General features: G+C 37.1%; 1 protein-coding gene and 1 pseudogene across 13 annotated transcripts in view; one reads left to right on the top strand and one right to left on the bottom strand.

Moving 5' to 3' along the window:
* Window positions 1–27,224, top strand: part of Mbd5 (methyl-CpG binding domain protein 5) — a 297,548-nt gene that overhangs the window by 67,750 nt on the left and 202,574 nt on the right. The window contains exon 3 of one of the 13 annotated variants that reach the window (XM_075985271.1): window positions 12,323–12,476. The exons of the other annotated variants lie outside the window; for them this stretch is intronic. The gene's annotated coding sequence lies outside the window, so the exon portion shown is untranslated. The remainder of the gene's footprint in view (window positions 1–12,322; window positions 12,477–27,224) is intronic. 13 annotated transcript variants of the gene reach the window in all.
* LOC142856962 (keratin, type II cytoskeletal 6A pseudogene) lies at window positions 81–27,224 on the bottom strand (annotated as a pseudogene).

Below are 27,224 nucleotides of genomic sequence, written 5' to 3'. Positions count from 1 at the left end.
CAGCAAGGACAGCACCTGAGCACAGGGCTCTACAGCCAGAGAATCTGGGGATCCAGGGACAAGGTCTGGTGGCCGTGACTTCAATGCTGGTAGCTCTTCCATCTGGAGGAGGTGGTGTTGTTAGTGATAGTGGAAGACCTGCCACCAGAGGAGTTGAGGCGCCCCTGATGACTCTGCCACCTCCAAAGCTATGGCTACTGCTGTAGGAGTAGCTGCTGTCTCTTCCCAGGCCCAAGCTGCTGCTGGCACCGCCAGCACTGCTATAGCCGCTAGACATGGTGGACTGCACCACAGAGACATTGACTGGTCCAACGCCCTTACCACTCAGCCTGCACTCCTCTCCTTCCAGCAGCTTCCTGTAGGTGGCGATTTCTACACCAGGGTCCAGCTTGACATTCATTAGCTCCTGGGACTCCTTCAGCAACCTGGCCATGTCCTGTTTGGCCTTCTCCAGAGCATCCTCCAGCCCTTTCAGCTTGTCCCTGGCATCCTTGAGGGCCATGTCCTGCTGCTGATCAGCTTCAGCAATGGCAGCCTACATGTTGGCGCACTGCTCTTGATGTGGTCGATCTCAGATCTCAGCCTCTCGATCATGCTGTTGATCTCAGTGATCTGTTGCTTGTTGTTGTGGAGGTTGTCCCCGTGTCTTCCTGCTGTGACCTGCAGCTCCTCGTATTTTGTCGATACCAAGACTCAGCCTCAGCCCGGACACTCTGAACAATTTCCTTATTTTGGGCCTTGACCTCAGCAATGATACTGTCTAGGTACAGGCTGCAGTTGTCCATGGTGAAGACCACAGATGTGTCTGAGGTGTGAGTTTGCATCTGAGACAGTTCTGCATCATATAGAACTTTCAGGAAGTTGATCTCATCTGTCAGACTGTCTGTCTTGGTTGCAGTTCAACCTTATTTGTGTAAGCAGCATCTACATCCTTCTTCTGGGTCACAAATTCATTCTTTGCTGCCTGTGCACTTATTGATTGTAGTTCTCTCTCCGCTGTCTCCTGCATTCTCCTCAGTCCAGGCCAGCCCTCTCCCCAGTGATGCTGTCCAGCTGCCTCATAAGATTGCTGATGTACTGCTCAGACAACGGCTCCAGTTTCTGCCTCATAGTCTTGGTGCCCTGCTTCTGCAGCAGGGTCCACTTGGTTTCCAGGACCTTGTTCTGTTGCTCCAGGATCCACACCCAAAGGCACCGAGTGTGAGAAATTAAGAGTTTAATTCTTCTCTGATCTTGTCACTACTGTGACCTCTGTCTCAGGCTGTCTGCCTAAACCCATTCAATGTAGTCCGTGGCCCTGGCACTTACAATCCAGCGCGGAGCTCCCAACATCATCCCTCTAAGGAAGGCAGGGCTCTCAGACAGGGCACAGGCAGCCTAGCGGTGGCACACTGGTGTGTTGTCTCATTTAGTGTGGCTAGGATGGCTTCAAACTGCCATGTAGAGACTTCTGCCTCAGTTCAGTCCTTTGTGATGTGAGGCCTGAGCTCATCTCAGCGCAGTGGACTCAGACATCCTTATGGGGCAACCTCTGGAAGAGAAACTCAGACCCTGATTGCCAGCTGATAGTGTAACCAAAGAGGGGACAAAGCCAGGATAGAGTCACCCAGTGACAATGGCAGTATTTGAGCAAAGCGTAGAGCATCTTCCCTTCACCACTGTCTTTGGTATTCACTCCAGAGCCTACTCCTGCTTAGGCTGTTTAGTGATGGAGCTGGCTTTGGTGGTGGCTGTGGGATGCTGTTTCCCATGTGCCCCCTGCAGGAGGCATCCAAGAGGTCACCATCAACCAGAGCCTCCTCACCCCTCTAACCTGCAGTTCAACCCCACCATCCAGCAGGTGAGGACTGAGGAGCATGAGCAGATCAAGACCCTCAACAAGTTTGCCTTCCATTTCTCTTTTCATGTTTGGTCGTTTCATACTGTCCAGATTTCCTGGCTGTTTCGTGTCAGGAGATTTTTAGATTTAACATTTACTTTAACTGATGTATCCTTCATTTTTTTTTTATCATATCTTCAACACCCGAGACTCTTTCTTCCATCTCTTGTATTCTGTTGGCAATGCTTGCCTCTATAGTTGGTTTGAATTCTTGAATTTTTCATTTCCAGAGTTCCCTCAATTTGAGTTTTCTTTGTTATTTCTGTTTCCATTTCAGGTCTTGAACACTTTTATTCATTTCCTGGCACTATTTTTTGTATCTTCCTATATTTTTTAAAGGAATTTATTCATTTCCTCACTTTTTAAAATGTTTCCCTGGTTTTCTTTAAGGAATTTATTTATTTCCTTCTTAAGGACATTTATCATCTTCATACAGGCTGTTTTAGGGTCTTTTTCTTGTGCTTCAGTTTTGTTGGAATATTCAGGGCCTGCTGTGATAGTGTTACTGGGCTCCAGTGGACGCACAGTGTCCTGAATGTTACTGGTTGTTTTAGGATGGCATCTTGGCATCTGTTTCCCTGGTCTGCTCAGCTGGTTTTTACATGTATTTTTATCAGTTGTTCAAATATTTGTTTACTAGCAGTTACATATTATTGATAGCATATCATTTAACATTTTAAAGTAGTAATTATCCAGCTAATACTAAATGCTCTAATTTTACATCATGATAACATAATGAAACCCAAAAACACATAAATAAGGAATTAAATACCTGATGTGGACTTTTATTCAGGCTATACCATTTTTTTAACAGGAGTAATAACAACAATTCAAACTGAGAAGTTGGAAAAGGGTATAAATAATTGCCTTTCCAAAGCAGGTATTTGTTAATTTAGGTGTGTGTGGGTCTCTGTATGTGTATACACACATGCAAGTGGGCCTAGAGGAAGGGCAGGGTACGGGATTCCCTGAATCTCGCATTGTACATGGTTGTGAGCTGGGAAACAAACTCCAGTCCTAACAGCTGAGCCATCTTTTCAGCCCTCTAAAGAAGTTTTGAAGCGACACAGCACAGTAAGAGATGCTCAACATTGTTAGGGGAATGCCAATTAAAACTGTAACATAATTTCACATTCACTAAGCTGTTTATAATTAAAAGATACTAACAATTGTTCAGGAAATCATAGAGCAACTGGAATCTTGAGCTGTTGGATATGTAGCATCTTTTGAAAATTCCTTGAATCATTAAATATAATGTTATTTAATAATTCTACTCCTGAGTAATTATCTATGAGAAAGCCGAACAATTGTTCACACAGACAGACAGACAAACACACAGGCACACACACAACCTTTACATAACATTTATAGAAGCATTACTCAATAATGATGATGATGATGATGTTAGTGGCAAAAACTCAAATTTCCTTCAATTGATGGATGAGCCAAATGTTATGTTTGCAAACTTGGAATATTGTCTGTGAAAGTAATTAAGTGAAGACACATATTAAAACACAGGTCAGCCAAGAAAAGATGCCTGGGAGGAGTCAAACCTGAAAGACCACATATTGTGCAATTTAAAAAAAAAAATCATATATACACGAGTGTTTTGTCTGCAGGTATACAGTGCACATGAAGGTCAAGAGAGAGCACTGGATCCTGGGAAACTGGAGTTACAGATGGTTGTGGGCTACCATGTGGGTGCAGAAAACTGAACCTGGGTCCTCTGGAAGAGCAGCAGCAAGTGCTTCTAACTGCTGAGCCATCTCCCAAGCGCTGATATTATGTAATTCTTAATGAAATAACTACCTAGGCAATTATTTACGCAAACACAATAGCTTAAGTAGTCGAATAATTGGGAGCAGGTTGGGTTATGGAGTAATGGGGAGTGATTGGTAATGGGTGCAGGTAAGGGGTGTTACTGTTAAAGGTTCTTTTTATTTTATGTGTGTGTTTGCCTACTTGGCTGTCTGTTCACCATATGTGTGCGGGTGCTCTCAGAGGCTAGAAAGAGGACATCAGGTCCCCTGGTGTTACGGGAGGTCCTCCCACTCCTCCAGCCTATCGCCGCTGAGATACCAGCCCCTTGGGGTGTGGTCTCTCTCCCTTTAAAAAAGCGGCCACTTCCCTCTCCTCGCTCTCTTCACTTCCTGCTCCGCCGGTGACTTGACTTCCTTCCTGGTTACGCAGAGGGCTGACAGTGATCTGTAAGTTTTTTCCCCTTTAAATAAATATCACCCTATTAATCATAATCCCAAGTTGGTGTGGCATTGTTTGTGACTTACGCCTTCATTTGGCGCCCAACGTTTGGTTTTAGAACCTCTCCCGGCTCGCAGCCGCGAGTTCGGCTTGGCGGCCAGAAGTTCGGCTTGGCGGCCGCAAGTTCGGCTTGGCGGGCGCTTGTTCGGCTTGGCGGGAGCCCTTGCTTCCTCAGCTGCTGCCTGTGGATTTAAACTCCACAGGCCCGCGTAGTCTCTGCCCGCGTGATTTGCTCTTTTCTGAGTCGTTTTCAAATCTCCCTTGCAAGCACAGCTCTTAAGTGGCGCGAACCAGAGCACGCGGTTGCTGAAAGCTGCAACCCCTCAGGGTGACTCTGTCACGTGGAGGCATAAGTAGCTTCCAGATTGCTCTTCTCTACCCCTGGATTCTAGGTTTCTGGTTCCATCTCTGGAATTGATTTAATTACATTTACTTTGTTGAGCAACTTACATTTTCCAGTTTTTAACAAATACTAGGCGGACTCTGAAACAGGACCGTGTTTTCGTCGAGACTTGGCAACAGCGCCACCTGCTGGATAATAGGTAATATGGCAGTTCTCGTTTCCAACGCGAATTTTACTGTTCTGGTTACCAATACAATGGGTTATATCATGCAAGGTTTATATGACTATGGGGATAACTTAATTTACTGGTTACTAGGTTTCAGTATTCTTTTGAATATTCTATCATTTAGGAAGATCATGGCACTCCTAAGAACCATACAATCTTTACTAGAAACTCATGCAGGTCAGGAGATTCAGGATTCAAAAGAGACAATAATAAAGACAATAATAAGAAGACTTGAAATGATTGAAGAAATGATTGGAGCTGGTGAACAGAGTAATAAGGCACAAGGACAGGATACAATGCCAACACCAGCTATTAGAACTGGCTTACCAAAGGTTTTAGCAGCATACCCTATACTTAATTCTGACAAAGCGTCAACTTCTAAAGGCTCAAAGGGAGTCAGAGAAGCTAGATGGACGCCAATAGCAATGAATGATCTAAAAGAAATTAAGCAAGCTATTGTTAATTTTGGCTTGCACTCTGCATACGTAAAGGAAATGATAAGGACTTGGGCTTCTAATGCTAGAGCTACCCCCCATGATTTCCATCAGTTAGTGTCTGCAGTTTTAGATAATGGACCTTCCTTGATGTTTGGAATTTATTTTAGAGAAGAATCCAAACATATGGAACAGCAAGGAAGAGCAAAAGGTATTGAGGTTTCCCAAGATCAAATTCTTGGTGCAGGAGAATATGCTGATCCACAGGTCCAAGCTCTTTATGATGATGAAGTACTGTGTCTATGTCACCAAGCAGCTTTAAATGCTTGGAATAGGATACAAGATCCAGCAAAAAGGGTTGAATCATATACCAGAATTAGGCAGGGACAGAGAGAACCCTTTATTGACTTTTTGCAAAGATTAATTAAGGCTCTGGACATAGGGGTAACAGACCCAGAAGCTAGACGAATACTTCTTGAATCTCTAGCTTTTGAGAATGCAAACATAGAATGCAAAAAGATAATTGGGCCTTTAAAGTCTAGATCAGCACCTATGGATGAATGGATTCAGCATACGATGAATGTTGAGACGTTTAGCTATAACGATGAATCTTGGGTAGGAGAAGCGATTTCCACAGCAATGAGGAGACATCAAACTGCCAGGTGTTTTAATTGTGGTAAATTAGGACATCTGAAAAGGGATTGCAGGCACAGAATTTCTAGGAATATTATCTCCTCTGGGAATGACAAAGATAGGAGACCTAGGCCTTCAGGTATATGTAGGAGATGCGGTAAAGGCCGACATTGGTCCAATGAATGCAGGTCAACAACAGACAAACAAGGCAACCCGATACCGTCGGGAAACTCCTTGAGGGGCCTCTCGCAGGCCCCCAAGCCAACAGTGGCCCAGTCATTCCCAGTCACAGTGGAGAACGTGCCTCACCAAGAAAATTAAAAGCTCCAATTTCTGCTGTAAAAAGTAATACTGGTCTAAATGATGAAATCCATGTGGAGGATGAGTCAAAAAACCCAGTTGGACAGAGTAAACGTATATTTTGGCAGACTTCTATTAATGATCAAAGACCAAAGCTAAGAGTCTGTATAAATGGCACTTTTATTGAAGGCTTATTAGACACAGGTGCGGATGTAAGTATCATTACCCCAGAATCTTGGCATCCGAATTGGCCTCTTCAAGAGGTAGATGTTCAGTTCCTGGGAATTGGAACCCTATCTCGTGTAAAACAAAGCACAAGATGGGTTGAATGCATAGGGCCCGAAGGGCAAATAGGAAGACTAAGGCCATATATAGCCAATATTGCCATAAATTTATGGGGCCGTGACCTGCTACAGCAATGGAATACCCAGATTAACATTCCTGTAGTTCCAGGAACTCATAATTCTGGGAAGTATATGATGAGGTATTATGGAAAAAGGTCACTAGCCATTCAGGCTGTACAAGAACATACAGCAAATACCAAACCTTTAGAGGTACCAACAGCCCTACCTTTAAAATGGCTAACTGAGAAGCCAATATGGATCAAACAGTGGCCTCTAGCTGAAGATAAACTACAGGCATTGGAACAGCTGGTGCAGGAGCAACTAGATGCTCACCACATTGAAGAATCAACCAGCCCTTGGAATTCTCCTGTGTTTGTTGTAAAAAAGAAATCTGGTAAATGGAGAATGGTGACAGATCTAAGAGCTGTCAACAAAGTAATTCAACCTATGGGCTCACTACAATCTGGAATTCCTTTGCCTTCTCTGTTACCAAAAGGATGGCCTCTTATAGTTATTGATTTGAAAGATTGTTTTTTCACTATACCGTTACAAGAAAAGGATAGAGAAAAATTTGCCTTCACAGTGCCTACTTATAATAATTCTCAGCCCAATAGGAGATATCAATGGACTGTCCTCCCACAGGGTATGCTCAATAGTCCTACACTGTGCCAATATTTTGTAAGTAAGCCATTGGAAATAATTCGTAAACAATTCCCCAAGTCCATTATTTATCATTACATGGATGACATCTTGTTATCTGATCCAAATAAAGATACTTTAGAAAGGATGTTTGAAGAAGTAAAGAAAGTCTTGCCTAGGTGGGGATTACAAATTGCCCCTGAAAAGATTCAAAGAGGAAATTCTATTAATTACCTAGGTTACAGAATAGGGTTAGAGAAAATTAAAACGCAAAAGGCACAAATTAGGAGAGACCGGTTAAAGACTCTTAATGACTTCCAAAGATTGTTAGGAGACATTTCCAGTCTACGACCAGCTGTTGGGATAACACCTGATCTAATAGTTCATTTAAACAAAACCTTAGATGGTGATAAAGATTTGAATAGTCCAAGAGAACTGACAGCTGAAGCAGAAAAGGAACTGACAATGATTGAGGAAAAATTACAGGAGGCACATGTGGATAGGGTGAACCCAAATCTTAGCTGCATCCTAGTCATATTGCCTTCCAGAATTTCTCCTACAGGGATTCTAATGCAGAGGGAAGATATTATTTTAGAGTGGATATTTATACCTAATAAACCAAGTAAAAAATTAAAAACTTATGTGGAAAAAGTCTCTGAATTAATTATAAAAGGTAAGCTGAGACTTCGTCAACTAGCAGGTATAGACCCAGCAGAAATTATAGTGCCTTTTACTACTGAAGAAATAAAAAAGTTATGGGAAGACAATGAACCGTGGCAAAGAGCTTGTGCTAATTTTTTGGGAGAAATTAATAGCAACTATCCCAAAAGTGGTAGACTTAACCTCATAAAAAGAACTTCTTGGATTCTTCCTAGAATTGTACGTGATGCTCCAATAACTGGAGCCCGTACGTTCTATACTGATGCAAATAAATCAGGGAAAGCAGGTTACAAGTCAGATGAATTGAGTAAGGTGGAACAAAGCCCTTATAATTCTGTCCAGAAGGCAGAATTATATGCCATTCTTATGGTGCTAAGGGATTTTAAAGAACCTCTTAATATAGTTACAGATTCACAATATGCAGAAAGAGTTATCTTGCATATTGAAACCGCTGAATTTATACCAGATGACACAGAGTTGACTTCATTGTTTATCCAGGTACAAGACATAATCAGGAACAGGCTTTGTCCGATGTACATAACACACATCCGGTCCCATACAGGTCTGCCTGGTCCTCTAGCCCAAGGCAACGCTGAGATTGATCAATTATTGATTGGAAGTGTGTTGCAGGCCTCAGAATTTCATAAGAAGCATCATGTCAATAGTAAAGGCCTAAAGAAAGAATTTTCCATTACTTGGCAACAAGCTAAGGACATTATAAAGAGATGTCCTACTTGTTCTTTCTATAATCAAACACCGTTGCCTGCAGGGAGTAACCCAAAGGGCACTAAGAGAAATGAAATCTGGCAGATGGATGTGTTCCACTTTATAGAATTTGGTAAATTAAAATATGTACACCACACCATAGACACGTATTCAGGTTTTCAATGGGCTACTGCCCTGAGCTCAGAAAAGGCTGATTCAGTAATCACACATTTATTGGAAGTTATGGCCATCATGGGTATACCTGCGCAAATAAAGACAGATAATGGTCCAGCATATGTATCTAAGAAAATGAAACGCTTTTTTGATTATTATAATATAAAACATATTACAGGTATACCAAATAATCCTACAGGTCAGGCAGTTATAGAAAGATCAAATCGTACTATAAAGGATATGCTGAACAAACAGAAAGGGACCGAAAATACCCCCAGAAATAGATTACATAATGCTTTATTAACCTTGAATTTTCTTAACGCTAATGAGAAAGGAACGACAGCAGCAGAGAGACATTGGATAATGGAAAAGTCTGCTGAACTAAATCAACCGATTTATTTCAAAGATGTGCTGACCTCTCAATGGAAGCCAGGAGATGTGCTACGTTGGGGAAGGGGTTTTGCTCTTGTTTCCACAGGAGAAGAAAAATTGTGGATACCATCAAAATTAATAAAGTTTCGATTTGAAGAGGAAAAACCTCTTGGAAAGGAGAAATGACAACTTATCTACAATGATGATATTCATACAGATGGTAAGAAAAACATATAGAATGGGGGCAGGGTTCTGTTCTTATCTCCACAGGAAAACACTCATCTTTGAAAAATTCAAGGGACCCTGGATGTTTGGATACTGACAGATGGAAAAGTACCTGCCCGATAGGAAATATCAAGAAAACTGAATGGGTTGTGTAAGTAATATTAAACCATATTTCTAAATTTATAAAGCTGGTTTTGAAGTTGGACTCTGGCTCAGTCCCTCTCCAATTCCAAGCCTGTTAGTAAGAGAAAAACCCAGAGTTTCTGGAGTTTCTGTCTCATGTCAAGAGCCATGATGTGGGACAGAAAGAAATATGAGTTTAGAAAACATCTTTGCTTTTCTTCATATCTATCATACTTTTCATTGAATATATCTATCATGTCTTTCATTGAATATATATATATATATATATATATATATGTCTATATGATTAATGCTTAAGTTTTTCATAATGAACAATGAGTTTTTCCTGAAGTGACATTTGAAGTTTCCAGGAAGAAGATGGGGCCCCATAACAACAACTCCACCTGGTTGATATGACGTCATGATACTGATAGCGCTACAACAAGACCTGCTTTGGATACCAGCTGCACAAGACAGTTCCAACTTGGTTAGCTGAAATGGTGCACATCTTATACAACATTTTGGCCAGACCTGCACAAAATACTCAGAGACTATTGGCAATTTTAAAAGACATTGATCTTGAAATTTAACCATCATTTTACTTTCACAGGATCCCCCAGAAAGAACGTCGCCCCCATGACAGCTGGAAGTAATTCTAGAGGACGACGTCCCCTCTCCCAGTAAAGTTTGCCCTTGGGTTTAGGGACATCATTTAGGGGTTGATTATAATTAGTATACGATTGAGGGTTGGGGGAGGAATTTTATAAGCTCAGGGATCATTTTGAAAAAAAAAAAAAAAAAAAAAAAAAAAAAAAAAAAGAGGGATGATGGGATAATAGATTTGTAATTGTGAGTTACTGTTGTTAGACAAATATATTGATATAGATTCTTGTATATTGATACAAAGTTAAATTGTATTGACTATTGTATGCATTCATGTTTCTACCTCTGTTTAAAACATTTTTATGTATTGACATATATTGTATATATTTACCATATTGCTGTGTACATTTCTACCTCTGATTAAGATACTTATATAATGTTTGTGTATTGATATATATTTACCTACTGCAATGTATATTTGTACATTGTTTATATTTGGAGGTCATTGTCCTCATTTGTTTCACAGTTGTTTATTGTCTTAATCTTTAAGTTAGATAGATATTGAGAATTATATAGACTAATAGTCATCTAAGTTTGTCATTTATAATTAGACTAATCAGGTTCTTTAGATATATAGAGATTATACTCAGTATAGATAGATAGTCTTCAACTTCTTCAAAGAGCTGTAGAAAATGGCCTTTAATCTAACTCAGAGTTTTGTGGTAGTGAGACACAATTGCTCCTGGCAACACCACTCTATTCCCGAGAGAATGTTGAGCACCAAAGACACTCCACCTGGAGCCTTTCCTTTTGGCAGAACTGGCCTTGGGGCAAAGAAATGCCCATACCTCAACCACTGACAAAGATACAGAGCGTGCATCAATGGATAAAACAGGGCTGTCTTATCCTGCCAAGACAGGGTAAGATAGTTTTGAAAAGTTGCTTGCCTTTGAAAATGGTGTGTCAGTTATGTTAGGCCTTAGCCAAAGTTGGTTGCTTCAACACTGCTAATGTGACTTTGGGTGATTGCCTAGGTAGCTAGTTGTCTCTGTGATTTGTTGCATGTTTTGGAAGTTGTTTTACTGAACTTCCTAATTAACCAGGTAACATTATTTCCCTTCTCAGATCTTCGATGGGGTTGAAGACTATATAGATGTAGTTACTTTTCTCTCATGACTTGGCCAAGTTATTTATTATACAAGACCTAAGCTAGTTAGAATAGGATATTTGTACTTATTGTATATAATTTCATAGTAGGTTTAGAACTCTCTTATTTAAACAGAAGGGGGAGGTGTTACGGGAGGTCCTCCCACTCCTCCAGCCTATCGCCGCTGAGATACCAGCCCCTTGGGGTGTGGTCTCTCTCCCTTTAAAAAAGCGGCCACTTCCCTCTCCTCGCTCTCTTCACTTCCTGCTCCGCCGGTGACTTGACTTCCTTCCTGGTTACGCAGAGGGCTGACAGTGATCTGTAAGTTTTTTCCCCTTTAAATAAATATCACCCTATTAATCATAATCCCAAGTTGGTGTGGCATTGTTTGTGACTTACGCCTTCACCCTGGTTCTGGAATTAGGGGGTGTTGTGAGCCACTGTTGTGGATGCTGAAATCCACACTCGTGTCCTTTGCAAGAGCACCGAATACTTTTAACCAGTGAGCCATATTTCCAACCTCTTGACACAGTTTCTTTTTTCACTTTTTATTTAAATTAATACATTTTAAAATTTTGGTTAGGTAAATAACAAACTATGGGCTACACTTGAATTAAGGTTTTAAAAGTAGTTTAAACTTCATCTTAATAATATAGAAGATGAAAAAGCTGTATGTTGCTTTTAGGGTAAAATTTCTCAGAACTGGTCAGCACAGTTTTTGTCTACTAAAAAAAAAAAAATCAAAAATTCTGGTGGAGACTCAAATATACTGTAGACATGAAAGTTTAGTTTCAGTTTCATTTTTATCTGCTACTCCAGAAAGATTACAAACTCCCAAAGAAACCATATAATAGTGAGAATAAGGGCTGCTTTCTATGTGTCAAAGCAATCTGGGGTAATAGAGCATAGTATGTTCCGATCTTCAAACATTCAACACACCACTGAGGTTGAGGGTGGGTGATGGAACTTGGGCCTGCTAAGATTTTTGAACCCAGATTGAAACCTTTTTCTTTTTCAAATTCAGCAAAAGAGACTGGCAAGCCAGAGTAGAATATGATGAGAAACAGGTTTAAATAATAGTTACAACTCAATGACAAAATACATAATGAGAACAAACATTGAAAACTGTAATTTTTTAAAAAAGAAATTTAAAAAAGTTTAAAAAGAACATTTAAAACTAATTTTAATAAGTACTAAAAACCATGAATTGCAAAGAGGTTCATGTCATCATTCTTTGTGCTTATATTATTTTACAGTATGTTAAAGCTTTGCCGCAAGTAGAATACATTTGGCACAAAGTGTAGTGGGATTCAATCTGAAGATCAGAAAAGCAAAGCTGCTAGCTATTGGCTTTGCCTCTACCTCAGACTGAAATGGGAATTCCTGCCTCCATGAATCCTCAGATTGAGCGTGAGTTGTCTCCTCCTGTTTTATATTCCTCTCTAGTGCTAGGATTAAGATGTGCACCACCACTGCCCAGCCTCCAAGACTGTCTTGCTTATATGGCTGACCAGTATGGCTGCTTTGCATTCTGATATTCGGGCAAGCTATATTTATTAAAACACAAATAATATATCACTATAACAAAGAATCATTTTAGGAAAATATTTTTAGAAAAGTTGGTGGACGTTATAGTTTTCTAAATAAAGAACATTTTAGCATAATTTTTAAATGAAGAATAAAAATGCAATTTGGATAAGTATTAAGTTATTTTTCTTTGATTATATTTTGCCTTTTTTATAAATAAATTCAATTTTTAAGAAATATTTTCTCTTAAAAGATATTTTATTTTCTAAGCTTTACAACTTTTGGCAAACACCTCTCCTGGCTTTTCTCCAAACTCACCTGTTAAAGCTCTAGTTGGCAGCATGAACATGGGAGATTGGGGCCTAAAAATGAGGCAGACTAAAGCCTCATGCACTGCCGCCTTTATTCGGAGCATCACACAGTTTATACTCTGAAGGTTAAGAGGAGTCATGGTAGCAAAGTACAGTCACAGTCACTCTTGTCCTGTTCTCTTGGAGTTTCCTCGCACAACTGCATTCACAGATGACGTTCTGACAGTTGCTCAAGCTTTTTACTTAGAGAACCAGACTGAATAAGCAAAGCAATATATTTGCTTGAAGGAACCAGACTAATTAAAAATATCCCAAAACTCATAAGGCTACTTTTTTATCAGCCACTTTATCAGTGTGAACCAGTCTCTTTGCATCCTTGAGAATAGCTTTGATTATAAATTGAGGTAATGAAGATTGATATTAATGCTTTAGTTCTTGTTATTTTAGACAAAGTGGTGAGAAGGTTTATAATGGAATTTTTGGAAGCAACTAGAAGAGCTTCAATGTTAGCATGTCAGATTTTCTTATGTTATGGGACAACATTGCACGTGACTTACTGTCATATTGGTTAAAAAGTTTAGACTTAACTTGCCTTATTTTAATAGGTAAAAAAATTGCACAAGCAGATACTTGAATACAGCTCCTAATCCAGAGATAAAATAGTGTAACAGTGCAGAACACAGAGAGCACTTACCTTCAAGCTTTGTTATGTCACTTCTCCTTATCCCTCTCTTCAAGTACTAATTTTGACTTTCAATATATTTTTCTAACTATCCAATGCAAAAATTATATGTGATAAGGATATTTATAAAATTATATGTGATATTTATAAACATATTTTGGCAAGAAATCGCAATATAAAATGAGAAACACAAATGATAGTTAATATCCATAAATAAACTAATTATTAAGGAAAATTAAAATCATTCTTTGCTTTAGGAAGATAAGAGATATATATTACATTAATAATGAATATCCTCCCCAAAAATGTGAATTTTTGATTTGAAGGCTATCTAGCTACTTAGAACATAAACTAATTCATTTTCTTAAAAATTACATGCATAATATTTTTATTTTTTATGTTTGCTTAATGAAACCAGCAGTTCTTCTAATAGGCCTGCTTATTTTTTTTCTCGGGTTAGAAAAGTATGCTAAGCTAGGCTGTGTTGGCACATAACTTTAATCTTCATGAGGCAGAGGCAGGCAGATCTCTGAGTTCGAGGCCAGCTTGATCTACAGAGTGAGTTCCAAGGCACCCAGGGCTACACAGAAAAATCCTTGTCTTAAAAGACAGAACTCAATAAAAAACAATCAAACATAAACAAAACAAAAAGCATGTTATCTTGAACTAAAAACATTAGATAAATGGACCATAATTATGTTTGAGGGTAAGTGTGAAAATAGTCTTTTTAAGCTATTTAGTGAAACAAAAAGTTCATTCTGAGCAGTTTGCATTATTTTGAAGATGATAATTTTATTTTGCTTTTCACTGTCACTTTATTACGATATACATGACATAAAGTATGAGAAACCCTTTAATTGTGCACGATCAAAAATGACCAAAGATAGCTAAATTGAGAGCCAAAAATACTCAGGTTTTTCGTCCTGCCAAGGACTCTTTTTTTCTATCTTTCACCTCTGTCCTAGCAATTTATCACATTTGTAGGTACAAAATATGCCGCAGTGAAATGCTTATAAAGGTATTAAAAACTGAGGAATTTGACCTTTGTTGTAAAATGCTTTTTTAAAGTTTTAATGTTGGCAAGTTGAAGAACTCAGAAAGATATTATAATCCGAGTGAGACAGAGGACTGTCATAAAATTTTTTTAAAGGGTACAAATTAAAAGCAATACAAATGTGTATTCAGCATTGTTTAAGGCCTGGCTACTAACTTAAAATTGCAAGATCAGGGGGCTGGAGAGATGGCTCAGCGGTTAAGAGCATTGCCTGCTCTTCCAAAGGTCCTGAGTTCAATTCCCAGCAACCACATGGTGGCTCACAACCATCTGTAATGGTGCCCTCGTCTGGCCTTCAGGCATACACACAGAAAGAATATTGCATGCATAAATAAATAAATAAATATTAAAAAAAATTAAAAAAAATTGCAAGATCAGAAATGATTCTTACCTGTCTATTGCTATTATAGTTCTTTGTTAGCCAAAAATATACAACAAACATCAAGGTAATTTGTAGGATGAATAATTGGAGTTTATTTTGTATAAACTTATTCTGCATTGAGTATGTGATACCCATTTAGAACTGTTCATCAGATAAGCTGAAGTGGGCCCCTACTAATTATATATAAGAAAATAAACCAAGAAACATGTTTAATAGATTTTTTGACAAAATAGACAAAGTTTTAAAGGGAGGCATATATACACATGAAGACTTCTGTGAGCTAAGAAGTGGAATATGCACACACACATACACACAATGCTGGTGGTGAGAGAGGATCTGATGGCAGTGATCTGATAGAACCTCAGTAAGCAGGAACTCTGACAAGAGATGGATCACATGAGCCCAATGATCTGTTACTACCCAGTGAGTGTAGTTTTAAAACATCTAGCATTTGTTTAAAGATCTTATTACTCAGATGAATAGATTTGTGCCACAAAACATTTATATTTAAAAGATAGCCAGATTGTGGTGGTGGCTCATGTCTTTAATGCCATCACTCGGGATTCAGAGGCAGGAGGATCGCTGAATCTGATGCCAGAGTAGTCTACACAGTAGGTTCCAGGGCAGCTATGCCTAAACAGAGAAACCTGTCTCAAAAAAATAAAATATAATATAACCAAAATGCCATATTCCCACTAATTTCTTCACTAAAATGTTCATGTGAAATTTCTTTTCCATTTTCCAAATTATTTTTCTTTCATATGGAATCATCATTATTATATTCTGTCTATTATAAGACATAAAAATTTTCTCATTTAATATTTTTGAAAGGGTTGGTTGCTTATAATTGGAAAGTATGTTGCATTTAATGGAAGAAAAATGAATGAAAGATACACACACACACACACACAGAGAGAGAGAGAGAGAGAGAGAGAGAGAGAGAGAGAGAGAGAGAGAGGAGAGAGAGATTTGTAAAGGGAAATTATACTGCAGTCAGTATTCTGTATCAGTGAATCCAGTCAATCACCGAATCGAAACAGTTAAGGGGAAAAAGTGTGCTCTGGACATGGCCCAGCCCCACCGACCCCAGCCACCATTATTTACTAATCAGTGTAGTATGACAACTACTATAGATGTTATACATTGTACTAGATACCATTAACCTCTAGAGCTGACTGAAAGTGTATAGAGGTTGTACATAGGTTATATGCAAATATTATAAGAAAATTGGACTACTCCGGTTTGGGGTATATACAAGGATCTCGGGATAATTCCGAAACAATGAGAATTGATTTAAGTAAATATGATGAATTAGATATACATATGTCTAAATATATGTACTAATATAAATTATATTTAAGCCTAAAACCTTGCATAAAATTGAATCAGAAATATACATGTATACTATTTAAAACAAACTTTAAAACATTTTAAAACTATAAACAGTTAGAGATAAAATGTATTATATCAATTCTGAGACATACTTTTCCACATTTTAATCTCTTGAATACAGATTATATTTGATTCTGGTAGCATTTTGGACACACTCAATGAAAGTGTAATTACGTTCTTGCCTTTGTTGCACATTACTCTGTGAGTCTTCCCTTTTATTTTATTTTAACTCCATCACTTCACAATGGCTCTTCTAAGTATTTAGAAGTCCACTGAGTGCTGGAGAGATATCTCAGTGGTTAAGGCTATATTCTGTTGTTGCAAATGGCATCATGGTACACAGACATACCTGCAGACAAACACTTCTACACGTAAAATAAAAATAAGAGTTTAAAAATTTAAAAAAATTATTGCGATATGTAGATTTTAGGAAATGGCAAGTGTTTGTGTAGCTAAGTTAATTTAGGTATGCAATGTTTTTGTAAATTCATTGCAATCTTGGGTTTTTATTTTTTAAGAGGTGAAATTTTTTAACTATTATAATCCTAGTTTATGAGTTAACAGTTTTATACTTGTTAAGTTTGGGTTTGTTATGTTGGGTTTTTTTTATGATTCTTTTGATTGATTCTCCATAGTATAACTTCAGTCATGTTTCCTAAATGAAAATGTGTAATAATTCCTATAATAACTGTTTTTCTGGAAATATCCTAATCTCCTAATTGTTTTACTTTCTGTTTTTGACAAAAGTATCCTAATGTCCTAATTTTTTAACTTTCTGTTTCTAACTTCAAAGATAAAATTTTATAACATCAAAAAAGATTATCTTCAACCTCAAAGATGCCTGTAGCATAGGCTGACAAGCCACACAGAGGTACGCTTGCACAGACACACACACGCACACGCTTTGCTTCTGCTGATTCATAGCACATTATTCTGCAGATATTCTCTGTTATTCTTTCTCTTATACTAGAGGCCTCCTTAAAACTAGGATTATATAGCTACCGTTGAATAATTAAGACTTAATTATGTGTATAATTTTTTCCAAATATTTAAACGTGAGCTATTAAAGTTGTTTGCTATATTAAAAAGGAAAGTAAAATAAACATTTAAAGATCTGTGTGACACAAAAAAAAAAAAATAAAGAGAAAAAAATCTATGTGGCTACCTTAAAAGGAAAGAAGTAATTTATTGGACATATATACCTGTGCTTTATTTTTGAAATGTATTTTTAACGGAATGAGTAACTGATGTCAAGATACATGAAGAGATTTATTAGCCAGCCTAGATAAATCATTAATAATTGTCGGTCAAGAAGTAGGTAAATTTGCAAATGAAACTTTTAGAAGAAAATAGAATTGTAGTTAATAGTTGGCTAACTATTACCTTTGTAGGAAAACCATAGTCTTGATGTTAGCTCCCACTACACATACTGAGTACATTCTCTCAGTTGCTTCCCCCACATTCCTCACACTCCAGAATGAAAAAGCAAAGCAGTCTTTTATGCTTTCACCGGGACTATGGTAATAATATGAGCAATGACATTAGTGCCATCTCTTTTGAAGCCCTTTATATAAACAGCAGTTGACTAGCTCTTACCTCAGGTGACTATATGAAGAACATTAGCCACTTGTATTACAGATACTTTAAAAAAACATGTCAGCATGCAGTTAATGAAGAAGCAGGAGAGGAGAAAAACTAATTTATTTTGTTAATATAATACTGAATTCTTTGTAGACTAAAAGTAAATTTTTAACCTCAACTTAATTCTTAGTATCAAATTAATTTAACACTCTAGTAAGTATGCTTATTTAGAATGTATATGTATACTGTATTACATACATGTAGTATATACAGAAATACATAAGTATATTATTGGTCCTTAGAAAACTGAAATTTTGAAGTACTGTGTTCTGTTATGGTGAAGTCCAGTGGCCAATCCTGATGTAAAACCATGTTAATTAGAGGAGAGGGAAAACTAACTCCCATTTTCCTTGCATTAGGGACCTGTTTTCCTTCATACTATATTTCCATTCAATAAATTAAAATGCCATCAAACATAAAAATGAAGTGTATAAATTTTTTAACCAAGTCTGTACAAAAGACACACAGGTATATGAATGTATTGCACTATTAGTAAATATCTAAAGCTTCACTCCTGCTTTTGTCCTGGGGTAGGATTTAGTTAAAATTAATGTATTTCATGTGTATGGAATGTTTACACATATCTTTACTTCGCACATTACCACAGTTCATTTCGTTAAGAAAATTATCTGGGATAAATGAGACTCTTTTAAGAAAGAAAAGAAATCCCACATCTGTTTGATTATTCCTGTTAGTGGAACTGTAAAATCTGAACCAAGTTTTGATACCTATAAGTTGAACCTTTACATGCATTTACTTTAGGATAGCAATTTCAAATTACTTTTGACATTGTTATTTTTATTTTTTAAAAATATTTTAATTGAGGTTGAAGATGTGTCTCAGCACTTAAGAACACTGGCTGCTTTTGCAGAGTACCCAGGTGCAGTTTCAGCATGCACATGGCCAGTCACAACCACCTGGAGCTCCATGTTTAGGGACCCTGATACCTGTTTCTTACCTGCATTGGGACTGCATGCATATAGTATGCACACACCCAGTGCATTCATGCACACACATGCATACACACACACACCACACACACACACACTTAAAATGAATCTTTAAAAAAGCTTTAATACATTTAGTCCCATTTTTAAAACTCTTAATATAACTCCAAGAGAATTAAAAGCAAATTTCTTGTAACAGTCCAGAATAGTGGCACAAATGGATAAGGAATACTTAAAGAATTTCTTAACCAAAATAATAATTCAGACTGTAGTCTTGGCATAACAGTACATACTGAATAAAAGTGCAGTTGATATATTGTACAAAGAAGATTGTGACCCAGTAGAATGAAAGTGTTATTGAGTATTTGAAACGAGAGACATTTTATTGATATTAAGCCTTAAATTGTTATAGTAATGAAAATATACTAAAATTTTATTAATAAAAGTTTCTAAAATATTAACTTCTATCGTGATTAATATATAATTCTCAGTAGCACCAAAGGCATTTTTTATAGTATATGACATCCACCAGAGAATATGACTCTACAGTCTGCCCTGCGTGTTACCTCTTTTGCATATAAACCCAGAGAACCTTTGTTTCATTCCCACCTTATACATGCTGACTCAGAACCTGCCCTAGCTCCAGTCCTAGGAGATCTCACACCCTTTTCTGGCCAGGCATCAGGCAGCCCTGCTATGCATGGACATACATGCAACCAAAAGCTATACACATGTACACATAAAAACAACTTACTAAGTCTTCATCTTCTTACTTTTACTGTGGGTATACAATATTCTGATATCAGGTAATAGAAATATATTACATTGAATAAAGAACTATGAAAACATAGAAAACTAATTATATAATAGCAAACTTTTAAATATTTTTTTAATTTTTGTTTAATTTATATAGAATATTTACACATAATTTAACAGTTTTCTGAAATTTTAAATACCTTCTTAATTGACACATCCAAATTTTTTAATGGAAAGTTTCTTTCATTGTTAAGATGATTATGAACCATTTCCAAATTTAAGTAATTCATGGTATAGCATGCATTTTGCTGACATTTTTAGGCCTTAAAGTTATTCCATGAACTTAGTTGGATCTCTGGACATGTAAAAAAATAGAATGATCTAGTAAGGGATGGAGAAAGTCACTTACACCATGCAAAGTTATCATTAATTTGTTGATTCCAAGGACATTTTGTAAATATATTAATAGGTGTAAGCAGTAGAAACTTCACACCAAATTTGAAAATATTGTCTAAGATGGTTTTATAAAGTATAAAGAATGTTACACAAACAGACTTTTTTATCCTTTCTGCCTTTTACCTTAAAAACCTGCTTGCAGCTCAGACAAGTAACTACACCCCAGAAGCCTTTAAAAGGACTTCTGTAGAAGAAATCAGTGGTGCCAAGTTTGAGGTATCAGTAAAAAAATCATATGTACAAAACTGTCAGTTGATAGGGTTTATATGATGCTCAGCTCTGGTAGAAAGAGTAGTTGGAATTTACGCAGTCATGGTTAAAGATCCAGTTGGTAAGGTAAGAGAGTGCAACTGATATTTAATATATTTTACAATGTTTGCTTAACCATAATATTTGCAATATTTAATAAATGTTAGCATCATTTATCTCAAAACTATATTTATCTAGTAATGTATCTTCTTGATAATCGATGAATGAGTTCCTTGTGTTCAAACACAATATAAGAGCTAGAGAATTGGCTCAGCAGATAAGTTCCTTATCTAGAGGACATGGATGCCATTCTCAGCTCCCACCTCGGGACTCTAACTCAGGTCCTGGGGTATTTGATGCCTTCTTTTGGCCTCCATGGGCACAGGCTATGTTCAGATGAAACATCCATACATAAAATAATAAAGCACTCACTATGGAAATTATTAAAGAAGCCTTATTTTATGGCAGATTTTATGAAGAAACATGGATCAAGTTATATGAAAGGCTGATTACAACGTTCACTTTCCTTTTTCTTTCTTTTACTTTTTTGGTTTTTTTTTTTTTCAAAACAGGGTTTCACTGTAGCTTTGGAGCCTTCCTGGAACTAACTCTTGTAGACCAAGCTGGCCTTGAACCTACAGAGATCTGCCTGTCTCTGCCTCCCGAATGCTGGGATTAAAGGCATGCACCACTTTTCCATAATCTAAAACAGAATTTAATAAAGGACATATTAGTCTGACATATTCATCTTACTGCCTTTACAAACAATAGTCTAGAGATTTTGTTTTCAAGACAGGAAATACCTCTTAATCATCTTTATGTTTCTATATTTAGATATCCTGTGACAGGTAATGAATGTTCTGTAAATATAGATTGGCTGATTGATTGATGTTTATGTGGTATCGTACTTGAATCAAGGCTTCATACATGCTAGGTATACCTGTACCACATTTTTAGGTCTCACACATGTTAGGCAAACATGTACCAGAGAGCTTTACACCAATCGCTATCCAAAACTGTTTAATGAACGAGTAATTGGGCAGCCTTTTATCGCTTTCATATTTCTATTAGAACTCCTTTACCCACAGTCCACCTTGTGTGTCTTGTCCTTTGTGTTGTCATCTGGGAAGAGATCTAGCAATAAGGGTAATACTTTGGGTAGATTGTAAAGTTATTCTATCTGGTAGCTGTCACATACTATAATGGGGAATTTATGTGTTACTAATATGTTAATTATGACAGAACTTTTTATTTGGAGACGGGCGCTTGAGACAGGGTTCCTCTGTATAACAGGCCTAGCTGGCCTGAAACAAGTTCTTGTAGACCAGGCTGGTCTTGAACTTACAAAGATCCACTTTCTCTGCTGGAATTAAAGGTATATGTCACCACTGCCCAACCTATTTCATTTTGTAATGTTTTTCCATTTGTTTTATTCAGGATAGAGGGCAACTTGCAGGAGTTGTTTCTATTCTAACTTTATTCAGGCCATCATGAGCAGCTGGCATCTGTACCAGTGAACCATCTCTTTAGTCCTTCTTAGCCACTTTTTCTAGTTGTTAATATCCAGTCTGATCCTAATCACTGCCTCTCTGTGCCTGCCACCTGTAACTAGCCACCCAATATTTATTGACAAAGGGGAATATAGAAAGGATGAAAAAGCAGTTTTTTATCACTTGTCTAAGATTTTGTTGTTTGCTTTCTATTACTGTTATTTTTTTAATGATTTGAGGAACTTACTAGGCAATAGTATTCATGTTACAATAGCCAACTAATTACCAGAAAATAGGAAAACCACTAGAAATGTTTTGAGAAACAAAAAGCATGGTTCTTTGAGTCCTATTAAAATAATGGCAAATAATGTTTGCTAACAGAGGGCATTGCAATCATAGTACCTTCAGTACATTTAATAGCCCTCCAAAAACCTAATTTTTATAAGAATGAATTTGAATTTTCAAGAAGATTTACAGTATTCTGTTCTCTTAAGAAAATAGCATTATTCTGTGCATTTAGAAAGGTAGCCTTTATTATTAAATAGCGGGCAGGCTGATTCCTTGTCTGGAAAAGAATTCTGTACTCCAAGTTTCCTAATACCTTGGTGGTTACAGATGTGCCTGTCTTTTCAGCATGATGGCCTCATCACCTCAGGCAACAAGAGCTTTGCTCTTTGTCTACTTGTTCTTAAAGACAACTGTGCTCATAGCCCACAGATAGATGCTTTTCACACACGACCTTTGCTTCATTTTTAGAGTACAAAATTTTGGTGCCAAACTTGCTATAATTTCAACCATATGATCTCTTCAAGAGAAATGAGAAATGGAAGTTAAATGAGAATAATTATGCTAAGTGGCTAAAAATAAATATGATAATTTGTCGAGCACAATGTCTGGCGCATGAAAATGCTCAAATATTCAAAACTATTACTAGTGAATTTAAAAAAGGAATGTTTTGTAACTAAGAGTGTGTTTGGAAGCTGGGCTATGGCAGTTCATGCCTTTAATCCCATAACTCAGGACCCAGAGGCAGGTGGGTCTCCCTGAGTCCAGGGCCAACCTGGTCCTCTGAGTCCCATCATAGGCAGGGCTACACAGTGAAACCGTGTCTCAGAAAATAAGATAAAATAAAATAAAATATTGTTTTGCTATTTCTGCTGCATGGTTTTATTTTTCTAGAAATCTAAAATCTTTATTCAAAAATTGGAACAGTAATAAAATATGCATAAAGATCTATGTTGTCATCTGTTGCTTTTATCGCCTACTAAAACAGAAATCTCCAAGTTTTCAGTAAAAATTAATTTTCAGTGAAATATATCCATATGACAATTTTAAAATGTAAAGATGATCTTCTTTTTAATGTTGAATAAGAATGAAATTCAAATTATGTTGCTTAAACAGGAATACTCTTACTTTTTTTTATTTGTATAACATAAAAATAGCTAGCTGCTTTGTTTGGGAATGACTAATTGTAAGATGCTTCTTAAGGAAATCTGCCAGGAAGTTTACATGAATAAAAGTGATATTTCAGTTGTAACCATAGTCTAACTTAGTTCACTCAGGGTGGAGTGGTAATTTTTTAAATCAGTTATCCTCGCATTATTTGTTAGCATTTGCATGTTTATTTATTAGGCATTATTTGTCGGTTAAGATTTGAAATGATCTCTTCTGGAGCAAAAGCATGTGCTGCAGCTGCATGTTCGCTTTCTTTACAGGTCCGTTAGTCATGCAGAAAGACAAGGAAGGCAGTGGCACAACCTGTGAAGCATATCACAGTAGCGTGATTTACACGTTTTCTATTCAAATTCTCTGTTCAAATTCTCTGCCTGATACCTAGCGCAATTGTGTGGCCTATATTTAATGGCTTGGTTTTCACTAGACAATGTGGGTTCTGATAGTACTGTTCTAGAATGCCACTTTAAAAAAAAAAGGTTCATAATTGGTATCTCTAGATATATAATTTGGTGGAATTATAACATCACTTATAAGGAAACAACTTGAATAACAATTTAAATTTTATAGCCTATTTAAAGAATATATATATTAGAATAATCATTTTGTATTTTTCTTATGGCTGTTATGTGTCACTTAGCTTATTTCGAGTGACCTAGCTGTACATATCATCTTATTATCTTAATAAGTTACGAATTAGACTGTACCAAATAAATTATTTTTAGTCAAATATGGAGCTGTGAATTTGGGGGATAAATTTTCTGACTCTGTCTCTGCCCTCAGTTTGCTTTTTCATTTTTAAAAATTATTCTTCTTGACAAATATAGAAAAGAGTACTTTTAAATAAATCATGCTGTTTTCTGGAGAAAAGATTTTTAAACTAAAAATTACAGTCTGTATTCCATTAGAAATCTTTATATGCAGATTAAAATTGGTGAGGACAGGTGTCCAGTTTACTTATAAGTGGTCTATATCAAGATGGCAATTTTAAAATGTAAAGAGGATGTTCTTTTTAATGTTCAGTAAGCATAAAAATCAAATTATATTGCTTACACAGGAATACTCATACATTGTTTTTCATTGTGTAACATAAAATTGGCTAACTGCTTTGCTCACAAAAATGATAGGGTATGACTGAGATGAGCTAATTCTTAAGGGAACGTGAGAAAGGTATACATGAATAAAAGTGATATTTCAGTTGTAATCATAGTTCACTGAGGGTAGGTGGATCTGATAACAGTCCCCAAAAGAGATTTTTCTGCTAACCTCAACATACCTCCAGCCTGTTAAATTCAGCTTTGTTTATGAGTGATCACTTCAATCTTTATAATATTGTATATCTTTATAGATTATTAGATGTGTAGGTAAAGAGACAAGTATATAGGTAAATAGAAACATACAGTTACATACATTTGTTAAATTACTTTTCTTAAAATAATTAGTACTTCTTTATATGTTAATATGTACGTGTGTGTGTGTGTGTGTGTGTGTGTGTGTGTGTGTGTGTGTGTGTGTGTGTGTAGTGGTATTTTGTTTGTGCTCTAACAAAGCTTGTCTGGAGATCGTAGTGAGGAGCAAGCCACTAGTTAGCCATAGAGCTCAGGCAGTGGTGGCAGGCATCTTTAATCCCAGCACTAAGAGGTAGAGACAGGAAGAGATAAGACTGGGCAGAGAGAAATATAAGGCCGGATGAGACAGGAACTCAGCCCATTCAGTTGAGTATTCCTGGAGACAGGATCTTGTCCCCTTCTGTCTGAGAATTCGGTAGAGGTAATAAGTCTCTCTAGTGGCTGACTCCTTTACTTCTCTGATCTCTCAGCATTTACTCCAATATCTGACTCTGGGTTTTTCTTATTAATGCCAATTAGAATGCATGCAACATGTGTGAGTGTTCACATTTATGTGGGTGCATCTGTGTGCATGTGCAAGTGCAGGTCCAAAGTTGATGTTGAGTGTCTTTCTTGATCCTTCTCTACTTTTTACTTGCTGAGACAGGATCTATCAATGAACTGAGAGCTTACTGGTTCCAACTAATCTAACTAGCCAGTTTGTATCAGGGTCCCGTTTCTTCCTCCAGGTAGCTGTACCTTTGCATGGGACCTGGGGATGTAAACGGCAATCCTCACATGTGTATACCAAGTGCTTAATACACTGAGGCTTCATTTCAGCCCCAGGACATTTTAAAGTGGGTCAAATAAAGCCTACGAATTTATTTTTGATCTTAAACTCTCCATATTTAAATACATCTTTTTCTTTATACCTTGTTAATATGGAATCTTGGTGCTATTTGTTCACTATCTAATTCATTATCTAATACATATTTTGCCTCAATTCTATGGGAAGCAGAAACACCTCCTTCTCTAGTGTGCTCACTGGCCGCTACTGAGTGCAACGTTGAGAATTCTTCAGTTCTCTGTCCAATTTTCTCAAATGAGACCATCAGGAGGCTTTTGCTGTCCTCTGCCCACTTGGAACGCTTTTCACTTTTACTGAGAGTTCAGTTCTTTTGGTTCTAGGTTTGTTTGTTTGTTTGTTTGTTTGTTTGTTTGTTTGTTTGTTTGTCTTACAATGTCTCTTCTGTCTTAGGAATCTTTACATAGTCCTTTTATTAGAAATACTCTACCCTAGCTAACACTCATCCAATTAGGGTTTTTTTTTTTTTGGAAGCGGTTGAGATTGTAATACAATTTGAACATTTCTTTCTTCCCTTTTCTTCTTTTGTGCCCTCTCATATACTTCTACCCATTCTCTATCAAATTCATGACTTCTTTTTTCCACTAATATATATTGCTTGTATATATATATGTGTGTGTGTATGTATATATGTGTATATATAAATATACACACACATACATATTTCTAAATATCCCCTGTTCAGTTTGTATAATGTTACTTGTATGCATGTTTTCAGGCAGGCCTCCTGTTTGGGCCTGTACAAACACTTGCTGTCCTCTTCCCTGGAAGACTTCCTCTCCCACTGTCAGTCAGCATTCCTTTATTGCCTATTGTTCCTTCTGTAGGATTGAGGCCTCCTGGGCTTGGTCCCATTCACACCTATGTTTATTGTTGTCTTTGTTCAGTTCTTGCTTAGGCAGTCATGTTGGGGAGACTTTATGGGTATAGTTCCTGACATGACTAGGAGTCGCCATCTCACAACAAATTCCCTGATGCTCTGATAATCTTTCTGCCTTCCCTTCTGCAGTGATCCCTAGCCTCAGATAAGGATGTGCTTTGCAGATGCTCCATTGGGACTGGGCTCCATAATATTTTGATGGATTGTGGTCTTCATCTGTTACAAAGATAAATTTCTACACTTATCTATGGGCATAAGGACTAATGTCTATAGATTTGTTCTTAAGGATTATGCTGGTTTAGTCAATGAGAGGTTGTAGTTTCTCTCCAATAACCATAACATCATTAACACTGAGTAGTTAGCTAGTTTTCTAATACCAGGAATGATTTCCCTGTTCTTGAGGGACTGTTACATCCAGTTAGAGAACTGTTCATTACTGCCAAAGTATACATGTCACTACTCCATTCTTGGGGTTGTCATACCATGCTGGTCATAGATACGGTCATAAAATCTATAACCGAAAGCACCTTAGAGGAGAAAATGGTTTGTGTTAGCTTTTACTTCCAAGTCATCATCCATAAGTGTTTGATTGCACAAATGTATGTACACCAAGTTGATACCTGTTTCCCACGGGGTTCAGAAAAGGACATTAGAGCCTCTGCAGCCGAAGTTAAAGACATTTGGGTGCTAGGAAGTGAACCCTGGGCTTCTACCACAGCAGCAAGTACTGTTAACTGCTGGGTCAT

This window comes from Microtus pennsylvanicus, chromosome 9, assembly GCF_037038515.1.
Source record: "Microtus pennsylvanicus isolate mMicPen1 chromosome 9, mMicPen1.hap1, whole genome shotgun sequence".
Taxonomy (NCBI): domain Eukaryota; kingdom Metazoa; phylum Chordata; class Mammalia; order Rodentia; family Cricetidae; genus Microtus; species Microtus pennsylvanicus.
This window is presented reverse-complemented; position numbering and strand designations above follow the sequence as displayed.